This window comes from Hippoglossus hippoglossus, chromosome 17, assembly GCF_009819705.1.
Source record: "Hippoglossus hippoglossus isolate fHipHip1 chromosome 17, fHipHip1.pri, whole genome shotgun sequence".
In the NCBI taxonomy this organism is placed as follows: Eukaryota; Metazoa; Chordata; class Actinopteri; order Pleuronectiformes; family Pleuronectidae; genus Hippoglossus; species Hippoglossus hippoglossus.
Window position 1 is genome coordinate 11,469,947 of NC_047167.1, and position 20,897 is coordinate 11,490,843.

At 43.9% G+C, this 20,897-nt stretch overlaps 1 protein-coding gene across 2 annotated transcripts in view; it reads right to left on the bottom strand.

Moving 5' to 3' along the window:
- LOC117778148 (leucine-rich repeat and immunoglobulin-like domain-containing nogo receptor-interacting protein 3) overlaps positions 1-19,177 on the bottom strand; it is a 33,247-nt gene extending 14,070 nt beyond the window's left edge. The window contains exon 1 of one of the 2 annotated variants that reach the window (XM_034613457.1): positions 18,549-19,177. The gene's annotated coding sequence lies outside the window, so the exon portion shown is untranslated. The remainder of the gene's footprint in view (positions 1-18,548) is intronic. The other variant, XM_034613456.1, reaches the window with a different exon arrangement.
- Between the last annotated feature and the right edge of the window lie 1,720 nt (positions 19,178-20,897).

Below are 20,897 nucleotides of genomic sequence, written 5' to 3' on the forward strand. Positions count from 1 at the left end.
TGTCTCTGTCTGCTGCACCCGGCTGCTCCATCTCTCGCCTGAAGAATGCGTCTGTGCAGAGAACCTCCCGCTGTGTTGTGCATGTGTGAAAAGCAAACTCTGGGTAAACTCCGTAGCCAATTCTCAGGTCATGTCTGAAAGCGGCTTTAGTGGGGACACTCATTTAATTGGTTTAATGCTCCCCTTACCCTAACTAAATCCCTTACCCCACCCCAACCTCTAACCTAAACCTAATTCTAACCCTTACTGCAACTTTGAACCCAAACACAGCCCTTTGAAAACATGTCCAACTTGTCCTCACTTTGTAGGGTCTATACTCAAAATGGTCCTCACAAAGATATGCAAGATACAAATACCCACACACATACTTTCTCTTTCTTTTCCATCTCCCTCTGTATTTGCTTCATCATTTTCTTCCAGGGCACAATCTGACAGCTGAAGAGAGTCCTGCGTTTGACAGTTGTGATAAATATACACAGAGGGATGGCACCATTAAAGGCAAAAACAGAAACAAAACACAGAGGCATCCAAACAATCTCTTCAAACACCGTTTGTTCTCTTCAAAAATAGAACAAACATCTATGAACTTATCTGTAACCTCGTAGCATCGCATCTGTTGCGTCTCTGCGACAAGTTTTCAATACTGACCCTTATGGAGCAAACACATTGACATGAAATGACATCAATGTATATTGTGGAATGTATCTTGGAAAAAAAACGTTATTATATAAATGTACTTTGTTCAGACAAGAGTATTGGTTCTTTTCAAAGACTGTAAATGAAGATGGACGACACTTCCTCCTTTTGTACAAATACGCCAAAATACCCCGTATAAGGTTGATGTCAGTTTACACTTGCAGATGGATTTGCTTCACTTTCAGGGAGCTGTCATGTCGTCCATCATTATGTACAAGCTGTGTCTCAATTCAGGGGCTGCATACTCCGGAGGCTGCATTTGAAGACTGACTACATGATGATGCTGTCCCATTTCGAAGGCTCCTTCAAATGCCACAGACAAATGCAACATTTTTCCCTCAGGATTCACTGTGCTTCAGTTACAAACTTTTTTGAAGAGATAATGGCAATGCCAAGAGAAGAGATGTCCAATGACTACACTATTAAATAAAGTTTTAGGCTTTAACTCAACTAAGCAGCTGACAGTAGACACGTAAAATATGGCATTAAAACTTTCTGGTCGTGTCCAAATGCAGCTCTGTTGCTAGGTGACAACTGAAAGGGCGGGACAAGCTGGAGACGCACGTCACGGAAATTCTCGGTAGACCAGATCTTTGGCCTCAGCCTCAGTGGTTTGCGTGGTTTGGTGTGCTTCACTTCCTGCTTGCAGTGTAGTAAAATCTTAATGTTTAATCGTGGATTAAAGTCTCCCCGTTAAAAAGAGTACAATTTGTTTTCCTTGGATGAGACTAATAGACATGTTGTGGTTCTACTCTGGCCTTTTAAACTCATCCAAAATGTCATGTTTTGAAAACAAAGAGCGGCGAGTTTCATGTCAGTCCTCACATTTTAATGAACACAGATCCTTTTGTTTTACTCGAAGGCCTGGCACCTCTAATTAGCTGTAGCTGCACTGATGATTCTCACACCCTGCAGTGTTTTGACCTGCTTTTCTCTGGCTCAAACCAGAGCACATGGTTACACACACTGAGAGCCCCGACACATGAAGAGACACACACAGACACACACGTACATGCAGGTACATATAGTGTAGTAAACAAACAACGGAGGGCAGCGCAGGAATGTGGCTTATTAGATTGGTAACCTTGCCTGCAGCCATATGGTCTCTGCTCAGGTGTTACAGCTTCAGGGGTTTTCACTCTCACCTATAGTCATAGCAAACCCACAGTCATAATAAACCCGCACACACACTAATTATACCAGGTGACATCACACTCTCCTCTATTACTCTTGAGGAAGTCATGGGAGCGGCAGGTTCAGGGGTCACGGCGCTATAATAAATCTCCGGGGCAGTGCTCATTTCAGATTAGTCGGCAGACATTAGCAGCATGCCAGGGCTAAAAGGGGGACGGATTGAATTGCGTCCCAAAAAAAGTCACCCACACATGATCACTAAATCTCTGAACTCTAAACATTCACTTATGTTATATAGGCAGCTCTGACTCACATGTCTATACATGCTCGGGCCCCATATAGAATCTCTACGCTCAGCTCCTCAAAAGCAAAGGATAGGAAACAGAAAGACGTTATCGTGGATTCACAAGATGACAGAAATTTGCATTTGTCGTAGTTGTTCCTCTAATTGAGCGATTCTTTCCTTGCCTGCACATTTTAACCTTATTCATGTGTATTCAGCACTTAAATGGCAACTACAAGTGTGGCTCTGTTATATCCAGGATGGGACTTTGTCTCATTAGCGAGCTGGTTGGTGCTGCCACAGACCTCGTTTCCTCCTGCTGACAGATGTACAAAATCAGCCTTTTCTTTCAGAGTCAGCTCTGAACCCAGATGTGTGGAATGTTGAAATGGGCTGCCTGTTTTATACGTTACTGTATATGCGCCATAACATGTTTTTTGTCAGGAACGACAAAGAGCTTCCTCTGCAGTTCAGAGATTTGGACGCCAGCCAGCTGATAGGCAGATATAAGACTTACAAGTTATTAAGTCTGGTATGTGCACTGCTGAAGCTTCTCAAAGCTGCACAAATTGCGCCTGTGCATGCACGCGTCTAAGCCCGTGTTTGCACAGCTCTTTCTATAAGTGTATTAAGGGAAACACGTTTACTGTGGCAATTGTTTATCCTGGGGTGTAATTAGCCAGCAAGTGTGGGGATTATTGCACCATTACCGAGCAGTGCAAGTCGGAGAGAAAGAGTTGACAATAGCAGGGAGATGAAATCATTTAATCAAACTTGACCCGTCTCGGAGAAAAAAAGTCACACATGCAGACACCAATCATTTTGAGTGACACACACTATGACAAGTGACTGAACAGCCTTGAATTAGTCTCGCCCTTTGGGGATCCGTGGCCTTATTACCGACTGGATTGAAATGACTCATTAATTATCTGACACAAGCTTCTAAAAATCTTGGTCACCACCACCAGCTTTATTTGACGGTATTGCCTCATGTTTGTGCAACACAAGAAATACACTATTTAGTCATTTCCACCCCGTTGGTGCATTTTTTTCTTTTTCTTGTGGGTCATGTTGATAAATGTGGTCTGTTATTGTTGCAGAATGATAACAAACCTCGTCTTCATGCAAACAAGACATTCTGTCATCACAGCTCTGATTACCAGATCTGAGATGGGATATGAAGGGGGGGGGGGGGGGGGGGGGGGCTTCATTTCTGTTGTCATTTCCTTTCTAAAGGCTAATGAGTTTCCAGATAACAAAATGGTGGGGCGATCCCATGGGTTGGTCATTGGGAAGTAAAATCACGTCTTCTTCTCGGCTCCAACGGAGCAGCTGCAGATTGTGATGATAGCCAGGCAATTTCTGCGAAGGAAAACATTTCCCTGGAGACATCTCACCTGAAAGGCAACGGCCCCTTTTTCACCCTGTACAGCTAGACGTGTGCAAGTGTGTGTGTGTGTGTGTGTGTGTGTGTGCACATGTTTGTGAGTGTTTTATAGAACGTGGGAGTGTTTCCTATCCCTTTGGTATCAAGACGGAAAATTAATTCAATTCTCCAGCTCGTTAGATAGGTGAACGCCAAACAGGGATTTTAAAGCCGAGACAGCCTGTGCCTCCTCGATAAGCCACAGAGAACGAGACGGGTGCAAACAAAAGAAAAGAAGTGTGACGGAAAAAAATTGAAGGTGACTGAAAAGGATGAGTGTAAATACGACCGCAGTATGTGCAGTGGATAGATCTGGGTGTCGGGTGGGGAAAGAGATGATGGACATGGAGGACAGGAAAAAATTGAATGTGATGGATGAAAGGAGGAGGAGAAGAACGGGTGGGGGTGGAGGGGGTTAGAGGGGCACTCCGTCTCACTCCGTCACTAATGATGGAGGAAGGTCAAAGCCGCTCCACAGTTGAGAGAATCAAATGATGCAAATTAGGCCCGATGCTCAATCACACGCCAGCGACCGAGGCGGAGGAATCCTGATGATGCTCGAGAACACAACAGCCTGAGAATCTATTATTTCAAACATCCTCGGTTTATAACAAGAGGCGTCAAATATGTAAAATGGCTTCAGTGGCGGTTTTTGCTGAGTGAAAAGGCCACTTGTGTCCACAGGGGAAATGAGAAAACCTGTGTGAGTGAGTGAGTGACTGGTATGTGGTACTAATCTATGACGAGTGTGAGAAGTAAACAGCGAGAAGGAGAGGAAGCAGCAAGGAGGGGGAGGGGAGGAGTGTGACAGTTTTCCTTCGCCAGTCTTTGAAGAGCAGCGGGGTGCCAGATTCACACCGAAGGAATTCATGATGAATGTGTGCAGAGCTTTGACCTGAATGCATAACCTGATCCTAAATATGCCTTAAATTCCCTCTCAGACTCTAATGTGATTTCTCTATTTATTCTTTGAACTACATCCTGTCTAAAACTGTGAAAAATCTCTTGAAATAAGCCACAAGCCTGCAAAGTGACCTTTTGCTCTCATTCAAGCTGCTGTTAATAAAACATATGACCAGAAAGGATATTCATGTACAGTGGAAATGTGAAGTGCAGGGACAAGGACGAGGGGGAAGCAGTGCATATGCATACATGGCAGCGATGTAGACAGCAGAGCAATTGCGCTGCTTCATGGACAATAGTGACCCTGTTAGGCCAAAAGCTTATTGGCTGCCTGTTCTGCCGTCACAACCAATGGGAGCCGTCACTGCCGTTTCAGATGTGGGGATGACGGAGTGGTAAGAGAGAGGGGGGAAAAGAGAGAGTAGGGGAGAGAGAGAGAGAGAGAGAGAGAGAGAGAGAGAGAGAGAGAGAGAGAGAGAGAGAGAGAGAGAGAGAGAGAGAGAGAGAGAGAGAGAGAGGTAAAGGCAGTTACAAACGGCAATGGTAGATGTGGAGGAGAGAGCTGCGTCCTTTGTACTGAGGAAACAAGGCAACAATCTCTGAGCACTGATAAAACTGTCCAGCTTGTGGTTGTACAACACCAAAAAGCATGCGTGTGTGTGTGTGTGTGTGTGTGTGTGTGTGTGTGTGTGTGTGTGTGTGTGTGTGTGTGTGTGTGTGTGTGTGTGTGTGTGTGTGTGTGTGTGCTTGTGGAGGTTGCTCCACAAGACATTAGGTGATCATCACACCTCCTGGATCCTCTTCTCACCAGAGATCCCAGGGGGGGGATGTATAATCCACTCTCTCGCTTTCTCTTGCTCTCGCTCAATCTCTCTCTCTCTCTAACAAACACACACATGCACATGCACACACACGCGCACATGTTATGTACACACCTATATGCCCGCGAAGGCTTTGTAAACACTGCAGAGCAAGGTGGCGAAGAGAAACAGATTACAGTGAAGAGTAGGAGGAGGCGGAGGAGGCAGAGGAGACAGATCACAAGGGAGGAAGTTTCTGCAAAGGTCATGCAAGCAGTTGAACAAATAAGGAATGCTGGAGAAGTGAAAAGAAGGTAAAATGGTAAGAAAAACACACTCTCACTTGCCGAAAGGGAAGATATAATAAGAGGAGGATATTAAAGGCCAGAGGAAGAGACAGAGCTCTGGGCGAGGAGCTGCTGGTTGCCAGGTTTAGGGAGAGTTTAGGGTTGATTTGCCGATCGACAGCAAATGATCCTGTCAGTCAGTTTTAAACTTAATCATAGTCTTAGTAATGTGAGTTTTAATCTTGTGAAGTCAACCTCATCCTCATGTAATTTTTATCTTATTTTAGTCAGAACCCAGTTCGATTAAACCTGTGTGAATTTTTTTCAAATACGATCTAATTCAGATGATTTTCACAATGAAGCCTAAAAATGATATTAATGATCAGTTTCTTTTCAAGTGGTGACCTGTGAACCGTGACCTTGGTGTGCAAAGTGTTGTTCTAGATTGTCTTGTATATAAATTAAATGTCTGATATGTGTCTTCGGCCACCAAGGGTCTCGCAATCAAAACTATAACAGAATTTGTATACATGTTACACAACAAACAGTTATGAATAATCGTGATTCACTACGAGTGACTAATGCAAACAGTGGAAGGAAAAAACAGCCGACTGGCTAACTGACTAGCAGTGTGTTTTTCCTTTGTCATTTGTTGTTTTCCCCAGACGTTACAGCAGAGACGGACAAAGCCACGAGTAAAGCAAATATGACGCAGTTAAAAGATGACCAGAATAACACTTACCGTTATTGTGAATAAAATTGGGGATTTCTCTGGGTTTGAACATTGTTGGAAACATTTTGGAAAATGTAAGTATAGAAGTTAACAAAATATATAAGATAATTCTAGTGGTTTTTAGACATATTGAAGAATTGTTACATATTATATGTTTAAGAATAAAGTCATGTTATTTGACACCTTAACATTAGATAACCTGCACCTTGAGGTATCTCTTCAGGTTTGTGGTTTTCCTCCTGGTGATTCTGAGCTGCACTCTCACTCATTCTCTGAGTATTTGAAGTGGGTCCAAATGTCAACCTGTTTTGTTGTCACCATGTTTTCCTTTCCTGACACTTCGTTTTATCCAATCTCCCTCAACCGAAGCATTTAAGTATAATGCTGGGTCCTAGCACCATTGTCAGTTTTTTTTATCTCTTTTGCAAATTCTCTTTGTGTCTGTGTGTCTCAGGCAAAAGATAAAGATTAAACAACAAAGTGCTCCAACATCATAATCAAATGCCCACATACATCAATGTGTTGATGGCTGCACTGCTGAGATGACGAATCACCAGAATTAACACTGTGATTATTTTGCTGTAGGATTTACCAAACATGAAGGAGGTTGGTCATATTTAATATAAACCTAAGAGGTAAATGCAGAAGGAGAAATAAATAAATGAATGAATGGACACAATGTCTGGATCACTTTTGACCTTGACTACAGACAAGACACATGATAGGTAAGAAACCTTTGCTGGATTCAGGCTAAAGCCGGCATTGATGAGGTTTTGGCAGCTGTGGCCCAGGAGGTATGGGGGTCAGCCACTAACAAGAAGGTGGGGGGGGGGTTCTGCATTCCGGAGTGTCCTTGGGCAAGATACTGAACCCCTTAATTGCCCTTGATGGCCGTGCCGGCAGTGTGTGAATGGTGTGTTATATTAATTTGTTTTTATCCTGCTCAGAAGCAAGGAGATTTATATTTATATTTTTGAAAATAATTCTAGGACAACTGGGCAAACTCCATCTGCTGAGGGGGATTGTGTGATTGCCCCAGAACAGCTGCTAGCGGACCTCGCAGTGAAATTGATTTAACTGCAGAATATCTGTCGTCGCCATATTCCCAGATTTATTTGCCAAAACTGTGGAAATAAGAATCAAACCTGAATTTTTCTTTTAAACACACACTACCGTAGGCCTAATGTAGCATGATAACATCACTAATGACTGACATTTATCCCCTGGTGCATCCTTGACTCAGGAAGAACTGTCTTCCCCTGGAGGAATGTCATTGTCCAGCACTGAAACCAGATAAAAGAAATGCTTTGCTACGGATTCACCAAATCATTTTCCCTCTTAAAAAATGCAGCTATAAAGTGAATGATGGCAGATGAGTTTCCCTGAGAGAATATTAGAGCAGTGAGGGTCCTCGCGCTCTTTAAGGAAGCTGTGGGACTCGGGCATTGAAGACACACAGAGATGATGGGAGTTCTCCCCAGGGAGCAGCCGGTTAAAATTCAAGTACTCTCTCCCTCTCTCATTCTCGCTTCCCCTTCTATCTCTTAGCGAGGTCACGGCTGAAAAGTTTCAATGATGCCCCAGGAGGCCGAGGAGAATCATTCAAGTGTGCGTCTGCATCTATGTGTGTGTATCCGGCTGCATGATTGACCTTATGTGCACATAGAGCTTGTGTGTCAGGGTTTTTGTCCAACTGAGGATCATGTATAGACGTGTAGGTGGCTGACCGCGCAGTGGCCTCTGCGTCAGCCTCTCAAGGGTTAACAGATCGCCTGCAGCTGCTGCACCATTTTGCATCCCAAGCAGGCAATCTGATGTGACGCGATGAGCACTCTCCCGCTGTTGTTTCCCCTCTCCGTAAAAAATATCATAAAATTTAAACTGCATGAGAGCTTGTGGGACGTGTCTCGGGGCATTCAATAACTGTCGTTCCACATCCTAAAAGCCAAACATCGAATGCGAGTCAAACGGAGTGAGACGGCAAGCGCTCTGTAATGAGATCGGTGGCTGTCTTTGAGGGAGAAAGCTGGAGCAATAAACTGTCTGTTGCATGTTGTGCCATCAAAGCTATTCCGAAGAAATCTTCAAAACAGCTTCAGTAATCACCATTTACTGCACATACTGACTGGCAAGGTTCAGGATTGGTACTGGTGGATGCACAACCTCATCAAAAAACATAATGTAAAGACCATGACGCAAATATGCGCACAACCCCAACACACACACTAATGGATGAACGCGTGCACACCTCAATTATATGGATACAATGGAGCAAACACACAATCAACGAGGCTGACTTTATCCACCGCTAATCTGCTTAGTATGCAGTGCTTCCCAAGGACGGAGAAGAATCTGCTCTATCTTCATGTGATAGCGAGTGAACTGGTGGGAGGAATAAGGGAGTGCAAGAAGAAGGGGAGAAGAAAGAGTGAGCGCTGCAGGAAAGGCACTGACAGCTCGCGGTTCGAAAATAGCCTGAATAGTGCGGCTCCAAAATAATTCCCTTTTTTTTCCCTATTCCTGATCCTAATTTCAACCACAGTGGCTGAATAATTTATTCTGGACCAATGACATGCAGCGAAGGGGACAAAGAGTCATTGCTCTATTTTGATTCGCATAATAAATTCATGACTCCGTGTTTAAAAGGAAGGGGAGATAGATGGAGGAGGAGTGTGGGAGGAAGAGCGGGAGGGGGCAGGACAGTGGCGGGCTGAGGTCAGGTAGTGAGAGCCGGGAAGCATGAAACAAGGATGAAATGGGACGTAGCAGGAGATCAGGAATAAAGGCTCTCAAATGGAGAAGGATGTAGAGGGTTCGGGGATAAACACGTTAAAGTAGATTCCATTATAGGGCACCGCTGATGAAGCACATTAACCCCAGGATCAGCTGAGAATGAGGCAGGCAGAGAGCAAAACCAAAAGGGGAAAAGGGGAATGAAATTTGAAAGTGTAAGATCGCCACACTGGCCCGAATGTAAGACAGAATTACTTCTAGTTAACTAGACCAGGTATTAACATCCGTCCTGAGATCCAATCATTCAAGCCACATTGGGATTGTGGTCTGGCACACATGTGGACACATTCTTTAAACTATGATATGACCCGCTACATTTAAATGTATTGTTCTGCTTCTCAGTGTCCATATAAGTCGATTTTTTTTTTAACATCACCACAATATACGCTCAACCACATAATGATTGGTACTTTTCCTAAATTGACAAAATCTTTTCTCATAGCAGCACACATGTATTCATTCAGTCCCTCCTGACTTCTCTCTCTCTCTCTCTCTCTCTCTCTCTCTCTCTCTCTCTCTCTCTCTCTCTCTCTCTCTCTCTCTCTCTCTCTCTCAACATCACGCACAAACATTGTCATCTGACACATCTGTAAACTCAAACGGGGTAAAAATCATTTGGTCTTCGCCAACACAAATGAAAGTATTGATTCAATCTCAAGTGCTCACAGGAGACATATTGATTTGAATTCCAGGTGTGAAGAGACAAACGTAGTGCTGTCCACTTGTGATCGGATCGCTCAGGACAGATGTTGATAAAACAGATGCATATATTATCTTGCATTCTACAAATGCGAAAGACAAACTCTGAAAAATGTCCACGCCCAATTCTCTGACATTTTCCGGAGCGCATGTCTGAAAACGGCCTCAGTGTTAACCTAAGTGTTTCTTACGGCCTGTGTAACATGGTTTGCTCTGTGGAAATCAATTGAAAACAAGTCGAACGCCTCTCCTGATGCCTTAAGAGCAGAAATGGCCCGAGACTGAATCATCTGTGAAACAGGAAACATCTGCTGTTACAGGTGTCATGATGAGGAGCAAGAAGAGACAAAAAACATCTGTAAAGCTTGACAGGAGAGGATGAGAGGCTGCATTATACTTTAATCGAAGTATTGCATGTTTCATCTTTATGGGAGAAACAGTTTTACGGATGAGGACTCTCTTCTCCTTGAGGTCATAGGGAGACTTGTCCAACAGGACTACAACACACTGGTGTTTATTATCCTCAAAACGTCTGGGGTGTCTTCTAACTGGACCAGCACGGGGCTTTGCAGGAAACGAGGTACCAGGTGATCCACAGAAGAAGAGACAAGACCACAATGAAGGAGAGAAGCAACTTGCCACAGGCTTTTGTTCTCTCTAAACAAACAACAGTCACTTTAACAAGCTGCTGAAACAAACTGAGTCAGGGGACACGCAGGCACCACACAGTCAGTCACGCTAGAGCATGCGCTAATGAACAACTTCTCTCTGTTCATCACTTTCTTAACTCTGCGAATGTAGACGTTCACATTAATATGCACGAATGCTGCTGCTGCCCTCCTTTCTGTCTCTGTTTGAACTTATGAGCGAAACAGGAAGTTCTCCTTGGATGCAGCAGCCTCCCTTCTCTGGGGTTTGTTTCCAAATGCCAAAAAAAAACAGTCTGCCTCGCTGAAGGGCAACATATCTTGGGCCAATTTAAAACTGGTGCAAAACACAGAGGTCAGCGCGTAGCAGAGCACATGATTTGAGACAGTTTTGTTGAAACGAGAGGAGAAGCCAAGCAGAGAGTGATTTTGTTTTCGGGCTGCAGCTAGCATTTAGCTCTGCGAGGACCTTAACACATGCCGTATACATCCACACAGTATGTGACACATATAAAAGACAAAGTGACACATATGTACTGGCATCCCCAAGTGACTCCCACATGCCCCCAGTCCGGCAGGGAAGATGACGCACATGTGTTCCTGTGTGAATGTGTGTGTGTGTGAATATACGCGCACCAATGGTGAACAGTCCCCAGGCCTCTGCAAGCCTGTTTGTGTGGCAGTGAGGCAGAAGTAATGTCTGAATCTGTGCTCCCTCAAAGCGGTGTGTGTGTGTGTGTGTGTGTGTGTGTGTGTGTGTGTGTGTGTGTGTGTGTGTGTGTGTGTGTGTGTGTGTGTGTGTGTGTGTGTGTTTGAGCAGAATAGAGGGTCAGTGCTGAAGGACATTACAGAAAATCTGTCCATCTACATTCACCCAAACAAATTACTCCCACAGCAGCATGAAGGATGTTTAACAAGAAACAGAAACACAAATACAATATAGACATTTTGCATCTGCACGTCCAACTGAAATTAAACTCCATCTTTTTTGCCAGAAATGATGAGATGATGCAGCAACAACCCTTCAGTATAAAGGGTAAAGATAAAACCTCTTTGACATATGACATATCTGTGGAGGCAGCGTCCGAGCTGTTAGGTGGACATTTTCCTGCGGAGGAAGTTGACTGACATTTGAGAGCCAGCGTTGCTAGACAACACACCGTCAAATTCCCTGGTGCACTTGAACATGTCATAGCCTACGAATGTTGATCCTCTATCCTCGATGTCTCTATTTTCAACAAACCTACACACTGATGTAAAAGGACCTTTAGGGCATTTTAGTAAAAATTTTGGTCAAACACCAAATAATTTATTTCCTGACCCTTTATTTCTTAGGCTACATCCATACTAATACACTTTAATGTAAGAATGCATCAACACTGCTCTGGACACGCAGGGCATTAAAACTACTAAAACAGAGAAGTTTGGAAATGCTGCTGGCTCCGTTTTAGTTTGACAACTCTGGGGCTGCATTTAAATCTAGATGGCCACGATGTGGCCCTCACTGACTTGTCAAGATACAATCACATCACCCCCTTCCAGAAGAAAGTATTGGAAGGATGTAGCCTTAGTCTTTTATAGAAGGTATCACAATTTAATTTGTGCAGCAGTCAGCAGTGTTCAAGAAATGCTACTTGAATCATTAAAATCCAATTTGCAGGACCGGGGCACAACACTCCATCACAGCTATCAGCCGAGCCCTCCTCTCAACATAGCAGGAAAGCGTGGTTTGTATTGTGCCCGAACAAACTGAGGGATCAGAGGAGAAATCAATAGCAATACAGCATTACAGCATTCATTAAGTCAGAGGCCTCCCTGATCAGAACGCCGTTCATCTACGAGGAATCACACATGAAAGAGTGAGGGAGAGTGACAGGGAGGAAGAGAGCGAGAAGAGGAAAGTGAAACGTACAAGTGAGATTGACCCACACGCAAACACACACACTCACACACACACACACACACACACACACACACACACACACACACACACACACACACACACACACACACACACACACACACAGTGACACTTCGATTGTGCTCTTGGCTAGAAGTCATGTGGTTAGAGTTAATGAATAACGTACCCCCTGCCCCAAAGGTCTGCTCTACAGATGGCATTCACACATGCACACACCCACACATAGCACACACACATAGCACACACACACACACACACACACACTCAAATTCACATGCTATCTGACCAGTGCCTAATATGCCTATCAGCAAGTTTGAGAGTATACTGTACATCTAAATTTCACTCTACAGTAGGTTTCCACATTGGTTTTAAAACCTGTCTGCCACACACACACACACACACACACACACACACACACACACACAATACAAAGAGAGAGCAGGAAGAGTGAAAAGAGAGAAGAAAGCGGAGCTCCTGAACCAGCATGTGGTCATAAACTGAGTTACATCGTTACATTATTAAAATGTGAGGTGATACTATTTAACCTGTATTAACATTTAATTAGCAATAGCAGATATACACACACACACACACACACACACACACACACACACACACACACACACACACACACAGGCTAATGTCACTGACCTGCATTAACATTTGTAGAGGGATGGGAAGCACAGGTGAGCAGAACCACAAACTTTGTGACCTATATAAACATTTAATGAAGTCTACGAAATACGATCCCTTAATTCAAGCAGGGCAGGTAAGAGAGGTCCAGCACACACACACACACACACACACACACACACACACACACACACACACACACACACACACACACACACACACACACACACACACACACACACACACACACACACACACACACGAAACCGACTCCGCTTATTGCAACAGGTGATTAGAGGAACAGGTTGGTAACACTTTTCCATTGACATTTTCCATCCAGGCTATTGTTCCAAAACCTAAATTACAAAGACCATAGTATTGAGAATATTTGCAGATAATAATTAAAGTCAAGTTGATTTAAAATTCCAATAGGTTTCTCACATCCTGAGGTAGGAAGTGAAGAGCTTCTTGTTATAGTAGTCTCTCATTGAAATACAACCACAGACATATTGTGTGGGTTTAAATAATTCCCACTCAATCTCCTTTTACTGGCTTTTTTCAGGTCCATCAAACATATCAGCCAGATGATTTGGTCACATCATCGACTGGGCAGGGGTCATAGTCATTGACCGGGAGTCAGTTAATGATCGGAGATGATCAATGAAGTCATTCACACATAATATCATCCACGAGTATGATCTCCCTCGCTTTTACAAACACATGATGTCACCTGAGCCTGACAAGGAAAAGCAGTTGAAAGCTCAGTAAAAAACAACAGTTTTGATTTGAAATAATTTGATCAAATTGACTTTTTATGAGGTTCCTTGATTTGGCCTACTTTGAAAAAAGTGTATGGGAAATGTATTTGTGTATTGATTTCACTTCAGCCATTCTGATTGGTTGATTGTTTCTTCATTGGGAGTAAACAGAGCACAGCAGCAGACTATTTAAAATCTCTATCTGTCTGTCTGTCCGGGGTTTGCATATCTTGGACATCATTCATCAAACCAGCTCACACTTTGCATGTGCATTGTTGAAGGGCTCAAAGAAGTGGAGTGTCAATATTAAAAAACTTTGAATAAAAAGGTGACCAGCGCTCTGCAGCAGCAGAGGCCGGGACTCATCAACAGAAGTGAGGTTGACGTTTAAAACAACAGTGAATTCACGACAACAACTGATTTTCCAGTTCTGGGTTCTGAGTCGAGCCTCAAACGAACTTTGAATAAACAGGTGAACAGCTCTTTCAGCGGTGGTGCAGCTCCATGGTTCTGTGGACTGAGTCCTGCAGCCTGTCTTTAATTGCTGTGGCTCAATTACTGCAGGTCACTGTTACAGTTTAAGAAAGAAAGCTGCCACCAGCATCACCACAGTCCAAACAAACTGCCCATTCCAAACAGGCCGGTTCAGAACGGCCACTGCACTAGTCTGAGGAAACTCTGAGTCAGAAGTTGGTTACAAGTTACAATCTTGACATTGTTGTCAAGATTGTAAACAGTAGTGATCGATTTCTTTTTGAATCATCAGCTGCTGTGTGAATACCAGTGAAATTACATTTACTGACTGAGCAGAGAATCTTCTGTCTGTTCAAGGCTTCACTTGAAGGTCAATAAATTCCCTGCTTAAATGGGTCCTTTGCAAGAACCAACCGGTGTATTTTTCCTTGCCAACGATAAGCCAGTGTTTATACATGACTCATTTTACACTGCCTTGTAGAAGCAGCCTCATAATAATGGTTCTTGGCAGAGTGTCACATTAACTGCAGTTCTGTGATGTTGTGGTAAAAGGCTTTTTGTCTCCGACACTTTATCGTTCAGCTTTCTGCATCCGGAAGGCTTTGAAATTGGTGTCAAAGGAGTATGAAGGTTTCTTCTGAACGAGGTAAAGCCATAGCGTAACTGTAGCTAATCTCAATGAATTGATTTAAAGATATTCATGTATTTTGTTTTGAAAGAGAAAAACTCTTGAAAGTCAGTAAAATGATAATAGCTGGCTTTTAAATGAATATGTACCTGGCTGATTGAAGGACAAGTGATGGACGAACCTTCGAGGACTCGGAGGCTCCGATTTTTGTTATTTCAAGGAAATATTGAATCATCTCTAAATTCAATTTGTCAGTTTATTTTAAAGAGATTAGCAATGACTCCGCGGATGGTTGTGTCGGACCATTTAATGAAGCAAAGCTAAATGCTAATTCATTTTGAGAGTGAGGCGAGAGATACCAGGTGACCTTAAAACTTCTCAATCAGAGCCACGCAGCTGAAAGAGAGAGTCGACGGAGGGAAAGTGGAGAAGACAGACGGACTCACAGACTGCAATCAGGTTCGTGGGCAGAGGACTGAACTACAGAATCCGCGGACCCGGGGTCGCGTCTGAGAAAATGCAGCCAGGAGAGTAAATTAAAGTAAGCGGAATGGAAAGCGAAAGGGCAGAATGAGGAAAACAGCGAAAATGGTGAGGGAGGAGGTGCAGGAGGGAGGACATAGCAAGAGGAAGAGACGGCTGCGAAAGAAGGTCAGGAGGTCGTTATAGAGTGGTGAAGGAAGCTGCGGCTGCGGAGGAGTCAGAGCTCACACCTGCTGGTTGTTTGCCCTGAGATAGAAGAACGCTTGTTCATTATAAGAAAAACTGTAGGTTCATACCCTGTATTTTACAGGTGTTTGTGTGTGTGTGTGTGTGTGATAATAACTTCTGCCCGTGCATACACTCACATACACTGGTACAATTGCGCCGTTGAATGATACTGGAAGCGAGACCATTAAATTCAGTTTCGTGAACAACCTCTGATGCAACCACAAGGCTCTGTGGTGTAATTCCACACTTTAATAAAGACTGCTGTTTCACTGTGAATGTGTGTGTCTGTATTATTCATGTGTGGGTAGCCGTGGGCGTTGAACATGTGTGTCTTTGCCCTTGTCCGTGCAGGCACCTCAATCACCATCCAGCAATCTAATAGCAGCAATCCACCAAGCAGGACATCCTTAAGACCCTTGGCGCAATTTCTCAAGGTCAGCCATCATCCTCACACACACACACACACACACACACACACACACACACACAGTCGTGAACCCGCTAAGATCAAAAGCTCCTTCAACATGACTACGTAGCCCCCGTCACCTCACTAATCATCTCTATGCAGCCAATCATCGCTCCTTTTCTCCCTGCACACGTCTCCTCCAGCAGAAACATAACAAACTCACATTATTCTCCCTGCAAAGACTTAACCCTCTGTGTTGTAGGAGCTTTCATACGACCTGTGTGTTTCTTCATTGCTTTGTACCATCGCTGCAATCAGATATAATAACATTCAGCAGGTGGTTTTTTTGGTCAAATTGTTGAAAACAAGACGAGACACACAAACAATGTGATGATCATCCTTTCAGATTAAAAGAGTTTATTTAGATTTTAATTGTGACTGCCGAGCTACGAAAAATAAGAAACTGAAAAATCTAATTATTACGATGGCCCTGAAGTGCAAAACACAACAACAAATCACAAAACATATCTGCATTAACTTCTAATGGAAAAGATACCTGCAATACCGACAAGGCTCATGGCTGAATGGATAGTCACACTGTGCACTTGTTTTGTGATTTGCTATTGGGTTTTTCTTTTTTGTGGTTGTGTTTTATGATTTGTTGTTGTGATTTGAACTTCAGAGCCACCGTAGATTTTACCTCTCAGAAGATGCAACAGAACGCTTTTTCGTAATGTAAACCAAACCCTCGGCCCCCAGTGTCTGTCTGTGTGTCTGCCTCTCTCTCTTCACCTTCTCTCCTGAGGGGCGCCTGAACACCATCGCTCTGCTGTGGTTTCCACTTACCGGAAAAAGACATCAGCAATCAGCACCTGTCAGCGCAGAGGCCAAACATTGTCACACACATTCTCCCGTTTCTCTATCACCCTCCACCATCATTCTGTCCCTTTGACTCCTCAGATTCTTCCATTATCACCTCAATCTTCTTTTCATAATTCACTATTCGATCACAATTCACTGTCCTCTTTCTCTTCTATCCTTCTCCTCAGTGATCCCTATATGTCTCACTGTCAGTCTCGGACTTGTCTCTCTCTTGTGTGTCTTTTCTCAGCGGCTTGGCAGCGGAAAGGACAGTGATGCTACGCTTCAGGTAGCTGTCACTCTACTGCGCTGAATGGTTTATGCTGGGGATCGGGGTGTGTGTCTGTTTTTATGTAGGTTTAATGTTCCTGTAAAGTAAGTGATTATTGGGTTTCAGGATGGAGGGACAGAGAAAGGTGGAAAGACAAGGTTTTGAATGTATGAGGGAGTGAAGTCAGCGGGAGGTTGTGACTCGGGGAGTTGTAGCTCTCTGGCAACTCTCTCCACTCTCAGACGCCAACAGCAAGTTCGCCCATATGCTGGGAGCAATCTGCCCGCCAGCTCTGTCTGGGTCTTTTTTTGGATTGGTTTTGTTTTCAGGAAGACTAGACGGCAAACAGGAATGAAGTTAGGAACCCAAACAAGTTAATGAGGCCCAGGAAATAATGAGCTGATTGCCTGATTAGAGGCAAAGATCTTTTGTACACTGAAAAGCCCCCGCAGCCACAGTGCACTTCATATTCAGATATCTGTTCCGGATGTGTCGGAGCAGCGCTAACGCGAAGTGGCTGCTGCGTTTAGGCGTCGCTGAGGTCACAGGTGTCGCTCAACCGTAGGAAAGCGGTCATGAAATCAGCAACCATCCCTCACTTTGATTGTTGGAGGGGAAGACAGGAAACTAGTCAGCTATGCTGTCCGCAGGGGCAGAGTCAGGTAAAGGTAATTGCTTAGCAATAGAATGAAACGGCGGATAAGATCAGGAGGAAAGCGAGAGAGGTGACAGCCTATAATTGGAAATGGAGAAAGAAGGAAGATGGTGGAAACAAGAGGAAAAGGGGGAGAGAAAGAGGGGCGGCTGGCTGATGCACCTCATGCAAAACCTGCTGTCATAAGCCATATGCACTCTGCCACAACGTGACATAACACATGGCCACACTTGTCATGTTACCACGGCTCCTGCATCCTGCAGTGTAGCACGGGTAAGCAGAGCTATACATGTCTCAGTCCAGAGCGCACAAACAAGTCTGGACTACAGCTTTATTTTGTCTCCCCCAGCAGCCACACAAGTTAGCCAATCAGATTTTTACTGTGCACAATTTACGACTGACCGCTGAGTGCAGGACAAATATGTACGAAAGTTAATGTAATGAGATTCAAAGTGAGATGAATGGGCAACATGACAGCGTTCCACCATTTATTTACATGCATCGTCTCAGTGACAGCTTATGAGAGCCTGTGTGAAATGCCTCTAGTGGTGCAAAATAATGTTATTACAAGACGTAGAAAGCATGACACAGAGAAACACACACATTATCTCTCCTCTGTGTCCTCTTCCCTTCGCTGCAAGTATCTGAGGGCAAGTAGGGAGACTTGTCAGGGTGGGTAGTCATCAACGCTGAAGATCTGCAAACATGCACTGTTGTGTTTCAAGTGTGTCTGAGCTCCGATGCTGAAAACACAGCAACCGCCGAGGACAAAATGTAGCCTTACATGTCTGTGTTAGTGTGTGAGTGTGTGTGGTATCCGTGCACATACCCAGGACTGAAGCGTGGTCCTTGAAGCCTCCTCATCTGTCCAGCTGTGTGCGAATGCGAATCGTTTTCTCCCTCCGCTTTGCCCACAAGTTGCAGACCCCCGCTCCACACGTGCCGGCCCTCCTCCACTCCTCAGGTCCCCCTCAGTCTGTCTCACTCCCAGACTCTGGCATTAGCAGCTGCACTAAACCTGCTGCTCGTCCCCCTCCTCTCTCTCTGTCTCTCCCCCTTCTCCCTCCAGCAGGCTCGTGTGTACACACCTCCTTTCACCCCTTGTTAGTTATGGTCCCCCCTCCCAAAAAAAATTACCCGGGCATTCACAACAGGGGAGAGAGGGAGGGGAGGGCTGGTTTGAGATTTTCCTCTCCTTCAGACAGTGCTTCTCAGCCAGTCAGGGCACCCTCCATCTCCACCGGCGTGGATGTGGGATTATGAGAGAGGAGAGGGAGGATGGGGAAGGAGCGTGCTGTTGCTGTTGCCTCTGCCTCCTTCAGTATGAACGCCTCTCCCTCTCTCTCCCTCGCTTAGCTTGCTTTTCATCTCTCTCTCTCTCTCTTTCTCTCGCTCACTCACTGCCTCCCCTCCATTCCTCTTCTCAGTCACTATCTATCTGCTGCTGCTCCGGCTGTTTGGACTTACAATTCAGTGAGCTGCCGGGCGTGCAGTGGCTTAGGGAGTCTCTCTAAACATCCAGGCAGGGTGAAAAAACGAAAAGGATGAGAGAGAGCAGAGATTAGACGATGGAGAAACCGGGGGGGTGTTACTGCATTTTCAGCCTCTGATTAATAATACTGATAAAAATACCATTAGTACTACTACTGATCGTAGTTGTAGTTATAGTGAAAATATGATGATAATAATAATAATAATAATCATAATATCAATCATAATATCAATCATAATATCAATCATAATATCAATCATAATATCAATCATAATATCAATAATAATAATAATAAATTTTCACAGCACTCATGGTGTAATAAAATATAAATGTTTTAATATAACAATTCCAGTAAATTCTAATTGAAAATTGAAATTAACAGGACAAATGCGAGAAAAGGACAGATCTGTAAGCATTTGTTTTGCGAAAAATACAATACAAATAATTGAAATTATTAATTATTAATAAGTTGTTGAATGTTAAACCTTCAGCGCTTTTTAAAGATTTTAAAGATTTTGGACACTTGGCTCTGACTCACATTAAACAGCGGGAACCAGAGAGACAAGAGACACAGAATAAAATGTAAGAAAATGCTCTTCTACAAAAATGTGTTTGGAGGAATAACAACGATTAAGGGTTAGTTTGTTTGATGTTTTGAAAGTCAAAGGGCCTCAAATGATCCCTGGTTTTTAGCACTGACCCAGGAACTACTACAATTCAGAACATCAAACAGTAAAAACCACTCAAAAAGAGATTCCCAAAAAATGATTGTTTAAATCTGTTTTCATATGAGCAGGCAAGTAGCAGCAAACTGTTCCTGATACACAAAAGGTGGATTTCAATTCCAAAAATTATTCTTTGGAAATCTCACTCTTCCAGTGGGTTTCTTCTGTTTAATCACCTCCCCCATTTAGCCTGCAGCATGCAGAGAGAGAGAGAGAGGGAGAGAGGGAGAGAGAGAGAGAGAGAGAGAGAGAGAGAGAAAATAGACATTTTTATTGTTCGGTCCTGTTGCCTTGTCAGGGTAAATTAGATCACAGGATACCGAGGTTCAAACACACAGAGAAAAATTCTCAGAGAAACACACTCTTCGAGTCTGACTGAGCGCCCCAAAGGTCAGTTAGCAGCTCATCGCAGGAAAGGAGAAAGAAGTCCAGCCTGCGACCCTGAGGCCAGAGGTGCTCGGTGGAGACGGAGTCCAGCGAACACCTCACGCTCCAGCCTCTGAGCTAAATGAAGTCAGTTACTGATTATTTATAAGCATAAAACATGGACAGTTACTGACTGAGTGGAAGTAGCACTTTGTGCACACTAAACATTTGTGTTCTTGTCATTAATGTATTTTACTTCACTTCCGACTGCATGTTGGCTCCACAAAAGTGAAACTGAATCACCTCGCCACCTGGTGACTGGCTGCAGTGCAGGTCATAAGTCCTGCCTCCTCCATGTTAGTGGATGAGACCAAACTGAAAAGTCCACATGGAATACATTTTACTCAAATATGGTGTCTGTCATGTTAGTCTGTTCTGATGTATGTTAAATGCTGCAGCGCCATTTCCTCAATCGCTACTGTTCAGACTCAGGCTACAAATTACGCCATTTGCATAAGATGGCAGCGTTTAGATGGCAGGATACTTTGGCTTCATTTCTGGATAGTGGGAGGAAGGGGAGACACGTCATCCATCT